Source organism: Manis javanica, chromosome 1, assembly GCF_040802235.1.
Source record: "Manis javanica isolate MJ-LG chromosome 1, MJ_LKY, whole genome shotgun sequence".
In the NCBI taxonomy this organism is placed as follows: domain Eukaryota; kingdom Metazoa; phylum Chordata; class Mammalia; order Pholidota; family Manidae; genus Manis; species Manis javanica.
In genome coordinates this window covers 146,625,381-146,641,143 of record NC_133156.1, presented here as the reverse complement: position 1 = coordinate 146,641,143, position 15,763 = coordinate 146,625,381, and the positions used below count along the sequence as shown (strand labels likewise).

The 15,763-nt window shown below is 42.4% G+C and overlaps 1 long non-coding RNA gene across 1 annotated transcript; it reads right to left on the bottom strand.

The window, feature by feature from the left end:
* Window positions 1–630: 630 nt before the first annotated feature.
* LOC108393597 (uncharacterized) lies at window positions 631–14,908 on the bottom strand. The gene is made up of 3 exons (XR_012131907.1): window positions 14,694–14,908; window positions 12,426–12,550; window positions 631–3,255 (listed from the first exon to the last, which is right to left on the bottom strand). It is a non-coding gene; the product is annotated as an uncharacterized lncRNA (long non-coding RNA).
* Window positions 14,909–15,763: the final 855 nt, after the last annotated feature.

Below are 15,763 nucleotides of genomic sequence, written 5' to 3'. Positions count from 1 at the left end.
CACCCACCATGGGGCTCAGGAGAAGGTTGGCACAGCCATTCCCATGTGGGCATCACACCACCTGGGACACTGCCCTAGAATTTGAAGATCTGTGTTCTTAACCCTAAGCCATCTCCTTCATCTGAGGCTCAACTGAAGAAGGGGAGGTCGGTTCCAGCACAGGAGTGGCAGCTGCGTCCATCTCTAGCTACATCTGCCACCCATTTCAGACACTGTTCTGACCACATGAAACAGTTTGCCATGGGAGTCTTCTCGTGTCACAGTCAGAGTTCAATACCATAGACTGTGGCTTCAACCCAACACTCATTTCTCATGGTTCTGCAGGCTGGAAGCCTGAGACCAGGGTACCAGCAAGGCTGGGTTCTGGGGAGGGCTCTTCCAGATTGATAGATGGCTACCTGCTTGCTGTGTCCCCATGTGGCAGAGAGAAGGGAAGCAGGCTCTCTCATGAGTGTTCTTATAAGGGCACTAATCCCATCTTGGGGGTTCCACCCCCAAAGACCCAGTTACCTCCTGAAGGCACCCCCTCCAAATGCCATCACACTGGGATGGGGGCTTCACCACAGGGATTCTGGGAGGATGTAAACATTAGTCCAGAGGAACGTTATTATTATTATTTGTGTGTGTGTGTGTGTGTGATTTGTCTCAGCTTTTATTTTCGCACATGTATAATATAGGTTGCAAATTGTCTTGCATTCCAAAGACATTCTTCAGTATTCTCTGTTTTGAAGTGAGACTCTTAGGAGACTTACATTTTAGAAATCCAGAACAAAAGAAAGTGAATTACATAAGAGGCCAACTCTTCTTCCATCCATCTTGTACCCAGAGAGGGACTTACACAGTTTGAAGGGCTATAGAGACACAGAGAGGAAATTAATTTTCTCTCAGAGTTTCAATTCCAAAGCAGGGAATCTTCAAAGTGAGAGAAAACTGAAGCTGAGAGATGACCATGAATGACTATGTTTATACACATGACATTATACACAGGATTTCTTTCCCATCAATATTTAACATTTTCTACCCCTAGATTAGCCTAAGGAATGTTTTTATTTTTAAGAGCTGTATTTATTTTTAACAAGTAACACGTGTACCAGAATAAAATTTGAAAGCAGGCAACATGTCCCCCCCCTTTGACTCCTGTCCCCCTAGACCCTCTGTCTCCTCTCTGGAGACCAGCACTGTGACAAGTTCCATGGGTGTCCTTACAGGTGTATCCATGTCAAAACCGCAAATGCCGCTAGGCTACGGGGGCCATTCTGCACCCCGCTTGTTTGCACTTACCAAATATCTTAGAGATACACATCTGTAAATACAGAGCTGCTCACTTTAGCAACTGCAGAATATTGTTGTGTTGTGGATACACAACACTCCATTTAATCAATTCCCTAGAAGCCAATGGATGCCTGTCCTTTGTTCTTACCGTGCCACAGTGATTAACTTTGCAGACACACCTTTTCATTACTTACCAAATATGTATTGGATAAGTTCCTGAGTATAATTCCCAAGTCAAAGGGTGCAGGCATTTCAACTTGATGGATTGTCAAACTGCCACCGCAGGGCCTCCATCAGAGCACACCCATCAGCAGTGTTCAATACAGTGTTACAGAGGAAACGACAACATGTATCTCGTTACCTAGCTTTGCATTCCCTTGTTAGATTGACAGTATTTCACGTGTTTTTGGCTATTTGCATTGAGATGTTTTTCTTTTTCTCTGTAGATTGATCCTTTTACTTTTGATTTGGAGGTACTACTTACTGAAGAAATTAACATTTTGATGTGGATGCTTTACAGTTTATCTTTTGTCTTGACTATTTTATAAGGTTTCTTTTCATGTAGATGAATTTATGAATCTTTTCTTTCATGTTTCTGGGATTGGGGTTGTATTTTAAAAAGCCTTCCCCATTCCAAGATTGTAAAATCAGCTGACTTTAAATCCTCCCTGTGCACGCACACACACACACACACACACACACACACACACACACACACTATTAGGTATAACTCTCCTGCAGTTACATTGTTTAATATCCACCCTTGGAATTGACAATATTCTAAGTTGGAAGGGACATCTAAGATCAACATGTCCTATGTTTTAGCAGTGAGAGAACTGATCCCTCTTGGGTGGCATTGTTACTAGAAGTCACACAGCCAGCAAGCCATCAGAAACACGCCCTCTTCCTCCCCGAAGTCTGCCCTGGCCCATATCACCTCCACGCTGGCTCTGAGGAGTGAAGAGGGGCTTCCATTTTGTAATGTTCACACTCACTTTCTGGTTGAAATTCAGTTGATTCTAAAATAATGCAATGCCTTAGAGGGTGGGCTTCAGCAGGAATTCTGAGATACAGATACAATACCAGGGAGCAAAGAGGAGAACTGCTTTCCCTGCCAATCCTTTTTCAGGGGAATAGAAGAACGCATTCTTATAAACAGCTCATTCTGGCTGTGGCTGTCCCTGGAAGAATGCACAGAGCGACACGGGACTGGAGCACAGAAAGACTCTGATGAGCTTAATTTTCTGCAATTAATGCTTTTTAAAAATGTTTTTAGTAGCATCTTCCAAATCTAAGTTCATATTCTCAATGCTAAATAAATGTGCTTCTTAGACTATGTCTCCCCAAGCCTCAGGACAACTCCCTGTTCCCTCCATGTGCTGTCCCTGGGAGGCAGGAGTCAAACACTGCCTGTGCCCAGCCCTTGGGAGACCCAGGAGAGGACACCTGGGTGCCGGAGCAGCCCCCAGTGGGGTACCAGAATGAGGGGAAGCAGCTCTTTTTGGATGCTGATAATGGGTAATTATTGCTTGTCTACAGCTCCATGGAACCCAGCCCACCAATCACCTAACTTTAGTCTAGGAGAAGCCCCTGAATGTGGGAGGGAAGGTGGCTGATTTGCTGATATGTTTTTCTTCCATCTATAAAATGGAGTCATTCATTACCCATTCTGTGGGGATGATTCACTTCCTGGTGACCCTAAACCACAGAATGATGCTGTCTCTCCACCTGGCATGTGATCTCCAGTAGATCCACGTGACCTCCGTTCCACACTGAGACTCCTGGGGCCTGGGACTCAGAGGGTGGGCATGGTGCCCCAGCTCCAGCTGAGGGGGCAGATCCGCCTCCCATAGGGAGAGCCGGCCCCCACGGGCCGGTCAGAGGAGTGCACAGTCTTCAAGGGAAGCGTCTCCGGTGATTCTCCCCAGTGTTGGTCCCACCAGGCAAAGACGAAATGGGATGGGAGGCTGGTGGGGAGATGGTCTGTGCAGAAAGGAAGGGTTTGTTCAGGAGACATCACCAGCCCCCAGGTGGCCTGATCCTGACGCTATATATCCTCACGACGTATCAGGGACATGGGGTGGGTGGCCCTGGATACCCGTGCCCCACTCTGCCCCTTTCAGATGACAGAGCCAGAGAGGGACTCACTGTGCTGCAGACCCTAGCCTCGCCTTCTGGCTCTCCAGCTACAGGCTCTCCAGACCTTTAAAAACCCTTTGGGATGAAACTGCTCACTCTCCCCCTCCTAGGGATTCTGGCCCACTGCATGGGGTGGGGTGCCCCCAGCCTGGGAAGGGGGATCTTCTACAGAGCTAGCTCCACTGGCCAAGAAGAGTCTGATGAGCTTCATTTTCTGCAAGTGATGCTTTTAAAGAATATTTTTAGTATCATCTTCCAAATGTGAAGTTCATATTCATAATGCTGAATAGATTTGCTTCTTAAACTATGTCTCCACAAGCTTCAGAAGGACTCTGCTCCCTCCACATACCATCCTTGTAAGGCAGGAGACAAACCCCAGCTCTGTCCCTGAGTGAACGCCTCTGAGAGCTTCCTCCTGTCTTCTCATCTTAAAACATGCCAGGCAACGATGCCTGCACCATGGAGCCTGTTTGCATATTGAGAGCAATGGAAACTCAGCAGATCCTGGCTAGGAGATGGCGGAGGGTGCTCCATGTGGGAACCATCCAGCAGGCTGATGCTTCCCAGGCCCTGCCCGAATCACACTGGACTCCTCCAAGCCTGGTGCCCCTGAAGGGAGCCTGTCTAAGACCCTTTCCCAAGTCCTGAGACAGCTGGGGACAGAGCAGGTGCATTCCCCCTTCATTCCCTCCAAACTGTTGCCTGGAGGCTGAGGCACCTCCTGAAGGAGAATTCAGTGTCCCCCTCAAGAGGCGGCCATCATGCAGGACACCTGCTGCCAGGTATGCATTCCCTGACATTCACTCAGTGGAGTGTGGGACGGACACCAGGTGCTGGCAGTGGCCCTGGGGACAGAGGCAAACTTGCCCATCCTCGTGGAACTTGCTATCTAGGGGGAGGGAAGCAGGCAATAAACAAAATAAATGAGCCCATACAGAGTACGAGGCGCCCGCATGAGTTCCTACTGAGCAGGCCTGAGCAGTGGGGATTCGGGGTTGCAGCTGGCTGGAGAGCTCAGGAAGCGACTCAGCTCTTGGCCTTTGGGTGACACTTAAGGACCTCACTTGGCATTGTTATGACTTCGGTGCATCTCACATTCATAAAGACCTCTACTGGGATTGTTGTCTCTGGAAGTGTCACAGCCAGCAGGGAAGAGACTAAACAAACACTCCCCATAAATGCATGGGAAACGGCTCAGACCATGAGAAAATGAATCAGCTGAGGGGAAGCACCTCACCCACCCAGCTCCTAGCTTTTTGCAGCTACTAGGACCCAAGTCCTGGAGCAACTGTGATCGTGTACTTAGACCTTCACTTACCCTGAGAACAGCAACTTGGCCTCCCCTAAAATCAAATCAGGAGCCCACGGAAAGCTCACCTTCCAAAAAGATGGCACTAACATGAAGGCACCCATTTCCCAACACCATCTCCAGGACCTGAGAGCTGGCCTAACCTGCCAGCCAGGCCACCCCAGGTGCTACAGACAGGCACCAAGCCAGGTCAGGCTCCAGAGGTCACAGGCCCAGACACTGAGTGTGACAGGGGGCCATGACACAATGCACAGCAAGGCCCAAGTCCTGTGTCACCCAGACAGCGAGAAGCCCCACAAAGATGGAAGGTGGGGAGTGAGACAGAGGAAAAAAAATGGAACTCAAATTTTTAAAAGCAAGTCAGGTTTCACACAGCTGAGTGTCTTTGAAAGTAGCCTAGGGCTGTAGCACAGGCTTCCGATAATGTTGTGTCCACAATTAGTCACACTATGTGCCCTACCCAGCTAGGAGTTGGTGAGATCCGAGTTGTCCTGGAGCAACAAAAGCTTACCTTTCAAAAAAATAATAGATCACACACACACACTGCAGAGAAGAAAAGATGGTGGTATGAGAAGTAAAGCATAAACCTCCTCCCAAAACCACATATAACATAAAAATACAGCAAATACAACTAATCCTGAAAGAGCAACTGGAAAGAAGACTGAGACAGACTGTCTAAATCTGGGGAAAAGAGAAGACCTCAAAGAAAGGGGTAAAGTAGAAAAACCCAAGATCTGCTGGGACCCAAACCCTCCCCCCATCCCAGCTCACCAGCAGGAGGAAGAGAAATGCAGCAGGAAGGGAGGAGAAGCCCAGGACTGCTAAACACCCAGCCCTGGAGCTCTGCTCTGGGAGCATCAACCCACATTACATGGTGCTCTGGAGATTAGTGGGGTTGGAAAGCTAAGACAAGTGGAATACTCAGAAAGACTGAGATTCCAGCTGCTTGTGGAGGACAGGTACCCACAACCAGATGCTCCAGGACAAAAGAAAGGCACCACAAAAAAAGAAAATTACAGACCTTGAAAGCCTTCCCAATAACGAGAGGGGCACAAAGGGGCAAGGATTACACAGAGCTTGCTGCTCAGGAGAAAGGACAGGTGGATGATATCCTAGCACACTCAGCCCAGGAGGTTGGAAGCTTTCAGGAGCTTCAGGCACTCCATCCTGTTGGCTGGTGACACAGCACCAAGGCCTCCCACTGCAATACACAGCCTGCCACCCCTTCCTCCCTGCTGGCACTGGTTCGCAAACCTGCTGCTCATGCCATCACACCAGGCCAGCCAGAGGGCTGCACCACCTACAGCAGCTACAGAGGCATAATGCAGAGGCTCCTCCCTGTGTGCATGGCCCACTGGCCCTCACAGTGGAGGAAAGCACTGCAGCCAGGAAGCAGGAAAGAGTTCTTTCCTCCCAGCAGGCACCAGTGCCCTGCCCCTGCAACCCCCGCCATCATTCCAGGTGCTGGGCAGCTCCAGAGAGTATAGCATCTGGGCACTAGAGGGCGCAACCTACACACAGTTATTATTCCATAGTAATCATTAGAAATATGAAATGGCAAAACAAACTGGTAAAAACCAAAATCCCTCAAACAACAGAAAGAGGGCTCAGTGAAACTGAAATCATCAATCTTCTTGATAAATATTTCAAAATAAAAGTCATAAACATGCTCACGGAGCTACAGAAAAATATTCAAGATCCAGTGAGGACTTCAAGACAGAGAAACATTGAAAAATACAGTATCTGAAATGAAACATACAATGGCAGGATTTAAAAGCCGATTAGATGAGGTAGAGGAATAGTAAATGAAATACGAATTAGAGAATAGGAATACAAGGAAGTTGAGGCACAGAGAAAAAAGATCTCTAGGAATGAAAGAGAGAACTGTGTCACCAATCCAAACGGAACAATATTCGTATTACAGGGGAACCAGAAGGAGAAGAGAGAGAAAAAGCGATATAAACTCTCTTTGAGGACATAATGCTGAAAACTCCCCCAATCTGAGGAAGGAAATAGTCTCTCAGACCATGAAAGTACACAGATCACCCAAAACAAGGGACCCAAGGAAGACAACACCAAGACATATAATAATTAAAATGGCAAATATCAAGGACAAAGACAGAGTATCTAAAGCAGCCAGAGAGAGAAAAAAGATCACATACAAAGAAAAACCCATCAAACTATCATCAGATTTCTCAACAGAAACCTTATTGGCCAGAAGGGAGTGGCATGATGTATTTAATGCAATGAAACAGAAGGGCCTCAAACAAAGAATACTCTACCTAACAAGATTATCATTTAAATTTGAGGCAGGGATAAAACAATTTACAGATAAGCAAAAGCTGAGGAAACTTATCTCCCACAAACTGTCTCTACAGTGTATTTTGAAGGGACTGCTATAGATGGAAGTGTACCTAAGGCTAAATAGCTGTCATCAGAAAAAATAAAACCATAGTAAAGGAAGTAGACCAATTAATTACCAATAAAATTCAAAGTTAAATCAACTACCCACAAAGGCCAAGGGACACACAAAGAGTATAGAATATGACACCTAAAATATAAAGAACCTTTAGATTGTGTTTGAAATAGTTTACTAAGCAAGTTAAGTTAGACTGTTAGATAGTAAAGAAGCTGCCCTTGATCAAACCTTTGGTAACCACAAATCTAAAGCCTGCAATGGCAATAAGTATATGTCTGTTGATAATCACCCTAAATGTAAATGGACTGAATGCACCAATCAAAAGACATAGAGTTAATGAATGGATAAAAAAAACAAGACCTATCTATATGCTGCCTACAAGATACTCACTTCAAACCTGAAGACATACACAGACTAAAAGTAAAGGGATGGAAAAAGATATTTCATGCAAATAATGAGGAGAAAAAAGCAGGAATTGCAGTGCTTACATCAGATGAAATAGACTTCAAAACAAAGAAAGTAACAAGAGACAAAGAAGGACATTACATAATGATAAAAGGTTCAGTCCAACAAGAGGATATAGCCATTATAAATATCTATGCACCCAACATGGGAGCACCTACATATGTGAAACAAATACTAACAGAATTAAAGGAAGGGATATGATGCAATGAATTCATTTTAGGAGAATTCAACACATCACTCACTCCAAAGGAGAGATTGACCAAACAGAAAATAAGTAAGGAGACAGAGGCACTGAACAACACATTAGAACACCTAACAGACATCTACAGAACACTCCACCCAAAAGCAGCAGGATACACATTCTTTTCAAGTGCACATGGAACATTTTCAAGAGTAGATCACATACTAGTCCACAAAAAGAGCCTCAGTAAATTCAGAAGGATTGAAATGTACCAACCAGTTTCTCAGACCACAAAGGTATGAAACTAGAAATAAATTATGCAAAGAAAACAAAAAAGCTCACAAACACATGGAGGCTTAACAACATGACCCTAAATATTCAATGGATCAACAACCAAATAGAAATAGAGGTCAAGCAATATATGGAGATGAATGACAACAATAACTCAATACTGCAAAATATGGAGGATGCAGTGAAGGGTGTGCTAAGAGGGAAGTATAGTGCAATACAGTCTTACCTCAGAAAAGAAGAACAATCCCAAATGAACAGTCTAAACTCACAATTAATAAAACTAGAAAAAGAAGAACAAATGAGGCCCAAAGTTAGTAGAAGGAGGGACTTAAAATATCAGAGCATAAATAAATAAAATTGAGAAGAATAAAACAATAGAATCAATGGAACCAGGAGCTGCTTCATTGAGAAAATAAACAAAATAGATAAACCCCTAGCCAGACTTATCAAAAAAAGAGAGTCTATACACATAAACAGAATTAGAAATGAGAAAGGAAAAATCACTAAGGACATCACAGAAATACAAAGAATTATTAGAGAATACTATGAAAAATTATATTCTAACAAATTGGATGACCTAGAAGAAATGGACAACTTTCTAGAAAAATACAACCTTCCAAGACTGATCCAGGATGGAACAGAAATCTGAACAGAGCAATTACCAGCAATGAAATTGAACTGGTAATCAAAAAACTAAGAACAAAATGCCTGGATCAGATGGCTTCACCATTGAATTTTATCAAACATTTAGTGAAGACCTAATACCCATCCTCCTTAAAGTTTTCCAAGAAATAGAAGAGTGGGAATACTTTCAAACTCATTCTGAGGCCAGCATCACCCTAATACCCAAACCAGGCAAAGACACCACAAAAAAAGAACATTACAGACCAATATCCCTGATGAACATAGATGCAAAAATACTCAACAAAATATTAGCAAACTTAATTCAAAAATCCATCAAAAAGATCATCCATCATGATCAAGTAGGATTTATTCCAGGGATGCAAGGAAGGTAGAATATTCAAAAATCCATCAACATCATACACCACATCAACAAAAAGGACAGAAATCCCATGATCATCTGAATAGATGCTGAAAAAGCATTTGACAAAATTCAACATCCATTCATGATAAAAACTCTGAACAAAATGGGTATAGAGGGCAGGTACCTCAACATAATAAAGGCCATATATGACAAACCCACAGCCAACATCATACTTAACAGTGAAAAGCTGAAAGCTTTTCCTCTGAGATTGGGAACAAGACAGGATGCCCACTCTCCCCACTTCTATTTAACAGAGTACTGGAGGTTCTAGCCATGGCAATCAGACAATACAAAGAAATAAAAGGCATTCAGATTGGTAAGGAAGAAATTAAACTGTAACTATTTGCAGATGACATGATAGTGTACATAAAAAACCCTAAACAATCCACCCCAAAACTATTAGAACTAATAACTGAATTCAGCAAAGGTGCAGGACACCAAATTAATACACAGAAATCTGTTGCATTCCTATATACCAATGATGAACCAGCAGAAAGAGAAATCAGGAAAACCATCCCATTTACAATTGCATCAAAAAGAATAAAATACCTAGGAATCAACCTAACCAAGGAGGTGAAAGACCTTTACTCTGAAAACTACAAAACACCCATGAGAGAAATTAAAGAAGGCACTGCACCAGTAAATGGAAATACATCCTGTGCTCATGGATAGGAAGAATTAATATTGTCAAAATGGCCATCCTACCTAAAGCAGTCTGCAGATTCAATGCAATCCCTATAAAAATACCAAGAGCATTCTTTAACAAACTAGAACAAATAATTCTAAAATGCATATGGAACCACAGAAGGCCCTGAACATCCAAAGTAATCCTGAGAAGGAAGAATAAAGCTGGGGGAATTACGCTCCCCAACTTCAAGCTCTACTACAAAGCCACAGTAATCAAGACAATCACTGGCACAAGAACACACCTATAGATCAATGGTACAGAATAGAGAGCCCAGATATAAACCCAAGCATATATGGTCAATTAATATACAATAAAGGAGCCATGGATATATAATGGGGAAATGACAGCCTCTTCAACAACTGGTGTTGGCAAAACTGGACAGCTATATGTAAGAGAATGAAACTGGATTATTGTCTAACTCCATATACAAAAATAAACCTGATATCGATCAAATACCTGAATGTAAGTCATGAAATAATAAAACTCTTAGAAGAAAACATAGGCAAAAATCTCTTGAATATAAATATGAGCAACTTTTTCCTGAACACATCACCTCAGGCAAGGGAAACAAAAGCAAAAATGAACAAATGGGACTACATCAAATTAAAATGCTTCTGTACAGCAAAGGACACCATCAGTAGAACAAAAAGGCATCCTACAGTATGGGGGAATATATTCATAAATGACATATCTGAGAAGGGGTTAACATCCAAAATATATAAAGAGCTCACATGCCTCAATACCCAAAAAGAAAATAACCCAATTAAAAAATGGGCAGAAGATCTGAACACTTCTCCAAAGAAGAAATTCAGATGGCCAAGAGTCATATGAAAAGCTGCTCCACATCACTAATTATCAGAGAAATGCAAATTAAAACTACAATGAGATATCTCCTCACACACACCAGTTAGACTGGCCAACATCCAAAAAACAATGAACAGCAAATGCTGGTGAGGATGCAGAGAATGGGGAACCCTTCTACATTGCTGGTGGGAATGTAAATTAGTTCAACTATTGTGGAAAGCAATATGGAGGTTCCTCAAAAAACTAAGAATATAAATAGCATTTGACCCAGGAATTCCACTCCTAGGAATTATCTAAGAAAAACAAGATCCCAGATTCAAAAAGACATCTGCACCCCTATGTTTATCGCAACACTATTTACATTAGCCAAGATATGGAAGCAACCTGAGTGTCCATCAGTAGATGAATGGATAAGGAAGAGGTGGTACATATACACCACGGATATTATTCAGCCATAAGAGGAAAACAAATCCTACCATTTGCAACAATATGGATGGAGCTAGAGGGTATTATGCTCAGTGAAAGAAGCCAGGCAGAGAAAGACAAGTACCAAATGATCTCCCTTATTTGTGGAGTATAACAAAGAAAAACTGAAGAAACAAAACAGCAGCAGACTCACAGACTCCAAGAAGGGACTAACAGTTACCAAAGGGAAAGGGGTAAGGAGGGAGAGAGAAGGGGAATAAGGAGCATTATGATTAGCACACATAATGTGGTGGGGGAGTCATGGGGAAGACAGTATAACACAGAGAAGACAAGTAGTGACTCTATAACATCTTACTGCATGGATGGACAGTGATTGCAATAGGGTGCCAGGGGTCACTTGATAAATGGGTGAATGTAGTAACCACAATGCTGCTCATGTGAAACCTTCATAAGATTGTTTATCAATGATACAATACCTTAATAAAACACACACACACAGCACCTCCCTCATAAAAAAAAAGTATCACCACTAGATATTATTACTCCTAAACCTTTCTCAATTTGATGAGAAATTGATATTATTATCATTTTTCATAATTTAGTATGGGTGGGGGTGTCTATTGGTCACTTGTATTCATTTTTCTGCAAATATCCTGTCTATATCATTGCCTACTGTTCATCTTTTTCTTATTGATTTGTAGACACTATTTACATAACATGGATGTATTGTGTTGCCTATTATACCTATTTTTCCCAATATGTTTTCTCTATGTGTTACTTTTTAAAAATGTCTTTCATCTTTATCAAATTACTGAACTATTTGAGCTCTTATGCTTTTTCTGTTTATTCACTTGGATTTTCCTAAACAGATAATTATTTGACCTCAAACAATGGCAGTGTTGGACTCCTCTTTCCCACTAACACACCTCATTGCTTCTCTTGGTCCTATCGACTGACTAGGGTTTTCAACAAGGACTATTTGAGATGACAGTGAGCACTATGTTACCTGGTTCCTGTTTCTAATACTTTCCCATTCAGCATGATATTTGGTATAGAATTTGAGATAAATATCCTTTATTAAGTTAAACAAGTTTCCTTCTATTCTTAGCCTATTGCAATTTTTTTAAAGTAAGGCATGAGTCTTGAATTTTACCAAATTGATTTTTAAAATTTTTCTCCTTTAAACTCTTAATCTTCCTTATAATTCCTTAGGTAACTATATTAAATGGATAAATTCATAATTAACTTTATAATATATATAATAAATACCATCTATAACATGTGACAAATTATATAATTATGTAAAGAACATAATTGTTCATATTCCATGAACACATCATGAGTCCCTCTTTAAGTCCCTGCTCATTCTATTTCACTAATACTTACTTAGTTCTTTTTACATCAGCAGTAGCCATGCCTTAGCAGCAGTGTTTCCATTTTTGTATGAATCCTCCTCCATTTGGGTGCTCCTGGGTACACCAGCATGGAATGATTGGGAAAACACTCTTTTTCTAGAAAATGAATTTAACGTAGAAAATCAGCACTTCCTGAAAATGTGGCAAAGGTTGCCTGAAAACTTTCCTGGACCGCTGACTGCTTCTTGGGTGGGGGATGGCTATGGAAGTGGGTCTATCTCCAATGGCCCTTTTCTTTCATCTGTGGTTATTTCCTAGTGAGGTTTTTCTCCCCTTCCTGAGATAGCGCTAGTAATGTATGCTTCCCCGGATATTTTCATTTTATCTGTGTCTTCGAATCAGTTGGCTAGAAAGGAGATGTGGCCTGTTCTTGCAAGCTTGAATCTTTTGAGTGGTTTAATGGTCTTCTCTCTTGCCTTTTTCTTCCTTGAGCAGTTAGCAAAGATGTGTCTATTTTATTGGTCTTTTCAAAAGCTTTTGAATTATTGATTACCCCTACTGAGTTCTTGCTCTTTTTCATTACTTTGTTTACTCATGCTTGTTCATTGCTACTCAAATCCCTATATTCTACTTTACTTGTCAGTTTCTGACCCATGTCATTGTTAAAATTACTTATATAATTGTAAATTTGTCCATTTCTTCCATCAGTTGTATTTTTTGCTTTTTTCAATATTTTCTAAGGTGCTTTAAGGCTGCTTCATGTTCTTATAAAACATGTTGTATATTTATAAGTATATGAAATACCAATTTTTCCTATTTAATGTGTCTTGTCCCAAACTCTATTTGATATTAATATTGACACACACAATATCTATTATGATTTAAAATGCACATTGACCAATAAATATGGCTTCTAGGCATTTATTCTAATCCATGTGCATGTGGCACATTTGAGATGAAGGGTGCAATATTATTCACTGTAGGGTTTTGGAAAGAATAACAAAGGACTGGAAACAGCCCTGGTGTCTCTTCACAAGGGTCCAGTTAAACAGGGACCCATTACACTTTAAGAATGAAGCTGCTAATGTGTGATATGACATGATCTCCACAATGTATTATTAGATAAATAAAAATGCTAGGCAGAACATTCTGTGCTGATGTCAACTTTTGTGTAAAGGGGAAAATAACCCACCCATTTCCTATCTGGCAGAATGGAAAGGAAATTGTTAACGCTGGTGGCCTCTGCAGGATGGGTGAGGGGCATCTTACTGATTTGAATCTCTCAAATACTGAACTCTGTGAATATTAAACTCTTCAAAACATATTAAAATAAAAACCCCTCACCTGCATCTTTCATTAGCATTTGCCTGTGTCAGTCTTTTTTCAGTGTTTTTGAGCAGTTTTGTGTTTTCTGTTTGTTAGGTCTTCTTATTATTTCTATCCTCTTTTTCCCATTGCTCAGTTCCCTTTGTTAGACTGGTAAGATTTTGTCACTTTTTTCTTCCAGTGGTTAGGAAGGCTGTGGATAAAGTGAAGGTTCCTGTGGCCAGGATTCTCGCCTGGCCCTGGTTGGCTAGCTCACTACACAAGTGTGGGCAATACGTCGTTACTGACTCTATATAAAGAGCTCCGCCCAGTACTCTGGGTGAAACTGGAGTGGTGGCAGCGCGGAGGACTGAGACTGAGACGGCTGTGCAGGCAGAGGGGCCCAGAGGACAGCTCTGCAGGCAGAGGGGCCCAGAGGCAGAGACTGGCTTGCTGCATACAGACTCGCTCTGAGTGGACGAGATTCTAGTGATTGACCTGCCACCGTGGAAATAAAATTGGGTATAACGCTTTCACTCCAAGAACATTCTACTGTCATTTCTTTGGTCACATTGAATCCAAGTGAACTTGCCCAGGGCTGAAACCCATTGACAAGACAAAGGCATAGCTCCTACATCTGTTTTGTCTCCTGGGTTGACAAGCATGTCTCAATGGCGGAGTGCCCACTGAGGTCTTTGCATCGCAGGTGTAGGGACTAAGGGCAGGCCACCCAAGATGTGCCATTGTGATATATGCATTATTTGGGGCTGAAAATCATCAAGGCCCAAAAGACTCAGGAAGATACTTTGACCTCCCCCAGACCAACCACATCAAAAGAATTCAGATGGAGGACCTGCTGCAGGAGGAGCTGCCCCCACAGGTGACCGTATCACAGCGTGACCAGGGCTGACGGCCAGGGAGTGTGGCTCAGTCTGTTAAATTCCTCTCTGTGCCCCACCCCATTGATTCTGCGGGGCCCAGCAACATCGCTTACCGAACATTTACTCTCTCATATTCCTGGGAATCGCTTCCCTGCCCTCTTCTCCCTGGTTCAGGATGACATACAGACTTCAATCTCTGTCTTTGGAATCCGTGTGTATAGCTTCTGTGTAGCTATGTAATTAAACTTTGAGTTTCTTCTCCTTCTAATCTGTCTCATGTCAGTTTGATTCTTAGACCAGCTAGAAGAAGCTTGAGGGGTGGAGGCAATTTCTTCCTCCCAACACCAGCAAATCAGCGGAAGCCCAGGTCCTGATTCAAACTTCCTGCACGTCAACCAGCACACAGTCTGTTTCCAAGGAAACTGACTACAATAAACACTGCTAATCAGCCTTACAGCCAATCAAAGCTGTGCCTCCCTCCCAGCAGGACAGTCCCTTAGCACACTTCGACCTTCCTTTGCCCACCAGACTTGAATTTCTGAAGTCACTGAGAAGAGCCCTATAGGGTTATGTATTTATATTTATGTCTCTTCTCCAACAATTGGTTTGTTTGACAAGTTCTAACAAACAGTGGGTCCATGCCAATAATCAAATACTATTAGTTATTAAAAGGCATGTATCTGTGCGTTGGTACTGGTTACACCCCATTCAGGGATGCTCTGGGCTCTTTAGATTGTAGTTCTCATTGTTTAAAACTGGTTTAAATATTTAGACATTTTGTTACTGGGAAATGCGATTTATTGCAGCCAAAATCCACCTGGAAAAACAAACCACAGAAATTTATTTTTACTTAAAAGGTACAGTCTAGGAGCCAGGATGGCGGCGTGAGTAGAGCAGTGGAAATTTCCTCCCAAAAACACATAGAGCTATGAAAATATAACAAAGAAAAATCTTCCTAAAATAGAGACCACAGGACACAGGACAACATCCAGACCACATCCACACCTGCAAGAACCCAGCGCCTTGCGAAGGGGGTAAGATACAAGCCCCGGCCCGGCGGGACCCGAGCGCCCCTCCCCCCGGCTCCCGGCAGGTGGAAAGAAACCGGAGCGGTTTTTTTTTTTTGGCGAGCGCTTTTTGGAAGCCTTAAAGGGACAGGGACCCCAGTGCTAGGGAGGCAGGG